This window comes from Arachis stenosperma, chromosome 5 (genome assembly GCF_014773155.1).
Source record: "Arachis stenosperma cultivar V10309 chromosome 5, arast.V10309.gnm1.PFL2, whole genome shotgun sequence".
Taxonomy (NCBI): domain Eukaryota; kingdom Viridiplantae; phylum Streptophyta; class Magnoliopsida; order Fabales; family Fabaceae; genus Arachis; species Arachis stenosperma.
The window spans coordinates 54,460,200-54,467,751 of NC_080381.1; the positions used below are offsets into that span (position 1 = coordinate 54,460,200).

Consider the following 7,552-nt stretch of genomic DNA (forward strand, 5'->3'; position numbering starts at 1 on the left):
CTACTCACATAAAAAAATCTCTATACTGTGACATAGATGATTCCTCTTCTTTTCTGTTCTCTTCTTTTTAACATTAGCAGGAACAAGGATAAGGATATTCTTGTTGAAGCCGATCCTGAACTTGAAAGGACTCTGAAGAGGAAGCTAAGAGAAGCTAAAGCACAACTCTCTAGAGAGGACCTGACAGAAATTTTCGAAAAAGAAGAAGACATGGCAGCCGAAAACAATAACAACAATGCAAGGAAGATGCTTGGTGACTATGCTGCACCAACTTCCAACTTTTATGGAAGAAGCATCTCAATTCCTGCCATTGGAGCAAACAACTTTGAGCTTAAGCCTCAATTAGTTTCTCCAATACAGCAGAACTGCAAGTTTCATGGACTTCCATCAGAAGATCATCATCAGTTCTTATCTGAATTCTTACAGATCTGTGATACTGTTAAGACCAATGGGGTTGATCCCGAGGTCTACATACTTATGTTTTTCACCTTTGCTGTGAGAGACAGAGCTAGGACATGGTTGGACTCACAACCTAGAGAAAGCCTGAACTTTTGGGACAAGCTGGTCAATGCTTTCTTAACCAAATTCTTTCTACCTCAAAAGATGAGTAAGCTCAGAGTGGATGTCCAAACCTTCAGACAGAAGGAAGGTGAATCCCTCTATGAAGCTTGGGAAAGATACAAGCAATTAACCAAAAGTGTCCTTCTGACATGTTTCCAAAATGAAGCATCTTATGTATATTCTATGATGGTCTGTCTGAGTTATCCAAGATGTCATTGGACCACTCTGCTCGTGGATTTCTTCATCTAAAAATGCCTGCAGAAGCCCAGGAACTCATTGAAATGGTTGCAAATAACCAGTTCATGTACACTTCTGAGAGAAATCCTATGAATAATGGGGTGACTCAGAAGAAAGGAGTTCTTGAGATTGATACTCTGAATGCCATATTGGCTCAGAACAAAATATTGACTCAGCAAGTCAATATAATTTCTTAGAGTCTGACTGGATTGCAAGCTAAAGATGCCTCCTCCGAAGGAGAAGCTTATGACCCTGAGAATCCTGCAATGGAAGAGGTGAATTACATGGGAGATTCCTATGGAAACAACTATAATCCTTCATGGAGGAATCACCCAAATTTCTCATAGAAGGATTAATAGAAGACTCAACAAGGCTTCAATAACAATAATGGTGGGAGAAACAGTTTTGGCAATAACAAGCCTTTCCCATCATCTTCTCAGCAATAGATAGAGAATTCTGAGCAGAGTCTCTCTAGCTTAGCAAACATAGTCTCTGATCTATCTAAGACCACCCTCAGTTTCATGACTGAGGCACAATCCTCCATAAGAAATTTGGAGGCACAAATGAGTCAGCTGAGTAAAAGAATCACTGAAACTCCTCCCAGTACTCTCCCAAGCAATACAGAAGAGAATCCAAAAAGAGAGTGCAAGGCCATTAATACAACCAAAATGGCCGAACCTATAGAGAGGAGGAGGACGTGATTTCCATTGAGGAAGACCTCAATGGACATCCACTGACCAATAAGAAGTTCCCTAATAGGGAACCAAAGGAATCTGAGGCTTATACAGAGACCATAGAGATTCCACTGAACTTCTTATTACCATTTATAAGCTCTGAAGAATATTCTTCTTCTGAAGAAGATGAAGTTACTACTGAAGAGCAAATTGCTCAATATCTATGAGCAATCATGAAGCTGAACGCCAAGTTATTTGGTAATGAGACTTGGGAGGATGAACCTCCATTGCTCATCAATGAACTGAATACATGGATTCAGCAGACATTGCCTCAAAAGAAACCGGATCCCGGAAAGTTCTTAATACCTTGCACCATAGGCACCATGACCTTTGAAAAGGCGCTGTGTGACCTGGGGTTAGGTATCAACCTCATGCCACTCTCTGTAATGGAGAAACTATGAATCTTTGAGGTACAAGCTGCAAAAATCTCACTAGAGATGGTAGACAAATCAATAAAAAAGGCTTATGGACTTGTAGAGGATGTCTTAGTGAAGGTTGAAGGCCTTTACATCCCTGTTGACTTTATAATCCTAGACACTGGGAAGGATGAGGATGAATCTATCATCCTTGGATGACCCTTCCTAGCCACAGCAATGGTTATGATTGATGTGGACAGAGGAGAGTTAGTCCTTCAATTGAATGAGGACTACCTTGTGTTTAAGGCTCAAGGATCTTCTTCTGTAAACATGGAGAAGAAGCATGAAAAGCTTCTCTCAGTACAGAGTCAAACAGAGCCCCCACACTCAAACTCTAAGTTTGGTGTTGGGAGGCCACAATCATGCTCTGAACATCTGTGAAGCTCTAAAAGAGCTCACTATCAAGCTATTGACATTAAAGAAGTGCTTATTGGGAGGCAACCCAATTTTATTTTATTTATCTATATTATTTTATGTTTTCTTTAGGATCATGATCATGTGGAGTCACAAAAATAACTGCAAAAATTAAAGCAAAATCAAAAGCAGCATAAAAAATAGCACACCCAGGAGGAGGAGCTTACTGGCGTTTAAACGCCAGTAAGGATACCAAAATAGGCATTTAACACCCAGCATGGCACCATTCTGGGCGTTAAACACCAGAACTGGCAGGCAAACTGGCGTTTAAATGCCAGTAAAGGTATAAAAATGGGCATTTAAATGCCCAGTCTGGCACCTTTCTGGGCGTTTAAATGCCAGAAAAGGGCAGCAGACTAGCGTTTAAACGCCAGAAAAGGGCAGCAACCTGCGTTTAAACACTAGAAAGGCATACAGAGGGGCGTTTAACGCCAGCAAGGTGGAGGGATGCAAAATCCTTGACACCTCAGGATCTGTGGACCCCACAGGATCCCCACTTACCTCAACTCACTCTCTCTCCCCTTCACACCTTTCCATAACACTCTTCCCAAACCACTATTTACCTATCAAATCTTACCATCTTCCCCAAATTCTCTTCACCACTCACATCCATTCCTTAATTCCCAAAAACCCATCATAAAACCCCTCCTTACTCCTTCATTTTCACACATCACATACACTCAAAATCCCCTTGGCCGAACCCTCTCAAGCCTCCATCTCCCACTTTCTTCTTCTTCTTCTACTATCTTCTTTCTTCTTTTGCTCAAGGACGAGCAAACCTCTTAAGTTTGGTGTGGAAAAAAGCCTTGCTTTTTAATTTTCCATAACCACTAATGGCACCTAAGGTCGAAGAAACCTCAAGAAAGAGGAAAGGGAAGGTAGTTACTTCTAACTCTAAGTCATGAGAGATGGAGAGATTCATCTCAAAAGCCCATAACTAGAAAGAGAATGGAGCAAACAAGAGAGCCCACTCATGGACCTCAACAAGAGCATGAGGAATTCTCTCATAAAAAAATTCCTGAGATGCCTGAAGGGATACATTTTTCTCCACACAACTATTGGGAGCAACTAAGGATAGGAGCACCAAAAGCACTCCATTATCCTCCATGAAATAAGAGAGGATCAAAGAGCCATGAGGGAAGAGCAACAAAGGCAAGAAAGAGACATTGAGGAGCTCAAGAACACCATTGGTTCTTCAAAAGGAAGGAGACACCACCATCAATAAGGTGGACCTATTTCTTAATCTCTTTGTCTATTTGCTTTTCTGTTTTTGATTTTTATGCTTTATGTTTGTCTATGTTTATGTCTTTATTGCATGATCATTAGTGTCTAGTGTTTGTGCCTTAAAGCTATGAATAATTCCATGAATCCTTCACCATTCTTAAATGAAAATTGTTTCCATTTGCAAAAGAACAAGAAGTACATGAATTTTGAATTCTATCTTGAAATTAGTTTAATTATTTTGATGTGGTGGCAATACTTTTTGTTTTCTGAATGAATGCTTGAACAACGCATATTTTTGATAGTGAAGTTTAAGAATGTTAAAATTGTTGGCTCTTGAAAGAATGATGAACAAAGAAAAATATTATTGATAATGTGAAAAATCATAAAATTGATTCTTGAAGCAAGAAAAAGTAGTGAAAAACATAAGCTTGCGAAAAAAAATTAGGCGAAAAAATAAAGAAAAAGAAAAAGCAAGCAAAAAAGCCAATAAACCTTTAAACTAAAAGGCAAGGGTAAAAAGGATCCAAGGCTTTGAGCATTAATGGATAGGAGGGCCCAAAGGAACAAAATCCTGGCCTAAGCGGCTAAATCAAGCTGTCTCTAACCATGTGCTTGTGTCATGAAGGTCCAAGTGAAAAGCTTGAGACTGAGTGGTTAAAGTCGTGATCCAAAGAAAAAGAGTGTGCTTAAGAACTCTGGACACCTCTAACTGAGGACTCTAGCAAAGCTGAGTCACAATCTGAAAGGGTTCACCCAGTTATGTGTCTGTGGCATTTATGTATCCGGTGGTAATACTAGAAAACAAGATGCTTAGGGTCACGACCAAGACTCATAAATTAGTTGTGTTTAAGAATCAACATAATGAACTAGAGAATCAATAACACTATCTAAATTCTGAGTTCCTAATGGATGCCAATCATTCTGAACTTCAAAGGATAAAGTGAGATGCCAAAATTGTTCAGAGGCAAAAAGCTACTAGCCCCGCTCATCTAATTGGAACTAAGTTTTATTGATATTTTGAGATTTATTGTATATTCTCTTTTTTTTATCCTATTTTGTTTTCAGTTGCTTGGGGACAAGCAACAATTTAAGTTTGGTGTTGTGATGAGCGGATAATTTATACGCTTTTTGGCATTGTTTTTACATAGTTTTTAATATGTTTTAGTTACTTTTTAGTATATTTTTATTAGTTTTTATGCAAAAATCAAATTTTTGGATTTTACTATGAGTTTGTGTGTTTTTCTATGATTTCATATATATTCTGGCTGAAATTGAGGGATATGAGTAAAAATCTGATTCAGAGGCTAAGAAATGATTGAAGATGCTGTTGGATTCTGACCTCCCTGCACTCAAAGTGGATTTTCTGGAGCTACCGAAGCCCAATTGGCGCGCTCTCAATTGTGTTGGAATGTAGACATCTTGGGCTTTCCATCAATGTATAATAATTCATATTTTGCCCGAGATTTGATGGCCCAAATTGTCATCCAAACACCCACCAGTGACCTTTTTCTAGCGTAAAATGCCAGAACTGGCACCAAAGCTGGAGTTAAACGCCCAAACTGGCACCAAAACTGGCGTTTAAACTCCAGGAAGAGCCTATGCACGTGAAAGCTTCAATGCTCATGCCAAACACACACCAAGTGGGCTCCGGAAGTGGATTTCTGCACTATCTACACTTGTGTTACTCATTTTCTGTAAACCTAGTTTACTAGTTTAGTATAAATAGCATTTTTTACTATTGTATTCATATCTTTAGAACATTTTGAGACTATCTTTGGATCACTTTTGATCTATTGATCATGGTTTGGGGGCTGGCCATTCAGCCATGCCTGGACCTTCATCACTTATGTATTTTCAATGGTAGAGTTTCTACACCTCATAGATTAAGGTGTGGAGCTCTGCTGTTCCTCATGAATTAAATGCAAAGTACTATCATTTTTCTATTCAATTCACACTTATTCTTGTTCTAAGATATTCACTCATACTTCAACCTGATGGATGTGATGATCCGTGACACTCATCATTATCCTCCCTTATGAACGCGTGCCTGACAATCACCTCCGTTCTATCTGCGATAGCTTGAGTGTGGAGTAGCTACCCTGTGGCTAACTCCATAACGAACCAAAGCAGAGTAAAGCTGTTTATTGCAGAAATGAGTCCCCCCCATCACTGATTAATACTCTAGGGGTATCAAATCTGCTGAAGATGTGTTTCTGAAGGAATTTTAACACTGTTTTAGTGTCATTAGTGGGTGTTTCAATAGCCTCCACCCATTTGGATACATAATCCACTGCCACCAGAATATAAGTATTTGAGTATGATGGTGGGAAAGGTCCCATGAAGTCAATACCCCATACATCAAACAACTCAATCTCCAAGATCCCTTGTTGAGGCATGGCATAACTGTGAGGCAGATTGCCAGATCTTTAGCAACTGTCACAATTAAGTACAAACACTCGGGAATCTTTATAGAGAGTAGGCCAGTAGAAGCCACATTGGAGGACTCTTGTGGCTGTTCGCTCACTTCCAAAATGTCCTCCATACTGTGATCCATGGCAGTGCCATAGGATCTTCTGCGCTTCTTCCTTAGGCACACATCTACGGATTACTCCGTCTGCACATCTCTTGAAGAGATATGGTTCATCCTGAAGATAGTATTTTGCATCTGTGATCAATTTCTTTGATTGATGCCTACTGTACTCTTTGGGTATGAACCTCACTGCCTTGTAGTTTGCAATGTCTGCAAACCATGGCACTTCCTGGATGGCAAATAGTTGCTCATCCGGAAAGTTTTCAGAGATCTCAGTAAGAGGGAGGGACGCCCCTTCTCCTGGTTCTATTCGGGACAAGTGATCTGCTACCTGATTCTCTGTCCCTTTTCTGTCTCTTATTTCAATATCAAACTCTTGTAGAAGCAACACCCATCTTATAAGTCTGGGTTTTGAATCCTGCTTTGTGAGTAGATATTTAAGAGCAGCATGATCAGTGTACACAATCACTTTTGATCCTACTAAATAGGATCTAAACTTGTCAATAGCATAAACCACTGCAAGTAATTCTTTTTCTGTGGTTGTGTAGTTCTTCTGTGCGTCATTTAAAACACGGCTAGCATAGTAAATGACGTGCATGAGCTTGTCATGCCTCTATCCCAATACTGCACCAATGGCATGATCACTGGCGTCACACATTAATTCAAATGGTAATGTCCAGTTTGGTGCAGAGATGACTGGTGCTGTGACCAGCTTAGCTTTCAGAGTCTCAAATGCCTGCAGACACTCCTTATCAAAGATAAATGGTGTGTCAGCAGCTAGCAGATTACTTAGAGGTTTGGCGATTTTTGAAAAATCCTTTATAAACCTCCTATAGAATCCTGCATGCCCCAGAAAGCTTCTGATTGCCTTAACATTGGCTGGTGGTGGTAATTTTTCAATTACCTCTACCTTAGCTTGATCCACCTCTATTCCCTTGTTCGAGATTTTGTGCCCAAGGACAATTCCTTCAGTCACCATAAAGTGACATTTCTCCTAGTTTAAAACTAGGTTAGTCTCTTGGCATCTCTTTAGAACAAGTGCTAGATGGTTAAGGCAGGAGCTGAATGAGTCTCCAAACACTGAACAGTCATCCATGAAGACTTCCAGAAACTTTTCCCCCATATCAGAGAAAATTGAGAGCATGCACCTCTGAAAGGTTGTAGGTGCATTGCACAGGCCAAATGGCATCCTTCTGTATGCAAATACTCCAGATGGACATGTGAATGCCGTTTTCTCTTGATCTTGGGGATTGGTGGACGAAATTGTGATCACTTGTTATTTTGTTTATAAAGGATGTATACTCTTATAGCACTGTTTATTTTCTTCACAACTCCGTTCAACTAACCAGCAAGTGTACTGGGTCGTCCAAGTAATAACCTTACGTGAGTAAGGGTCGAATCCACAGAGATTGTTGGTATGAAGCAAGCTATGGTCA

At 39.9% G+C, this 7,552-nt stretch overlaps 1 non-coding gene across 1 annotated transcript; it reads right to left on the minus strand.

The window, feature by feature from the left end:
- Positions 1-609: 609 nt before the first annotated feature.
- On the minus strand, positions 610-712 carry LOC130983863 (small nucleolar RNA R71). Its single transcript, XR_009087834.1, has one exon. It is a non-coding gene; the product is annotated as a small nucleolar RNA R71 (small nucleolar RNA).
- Positions 713-7,552: the final 6,840 nt, after the last annotated feature.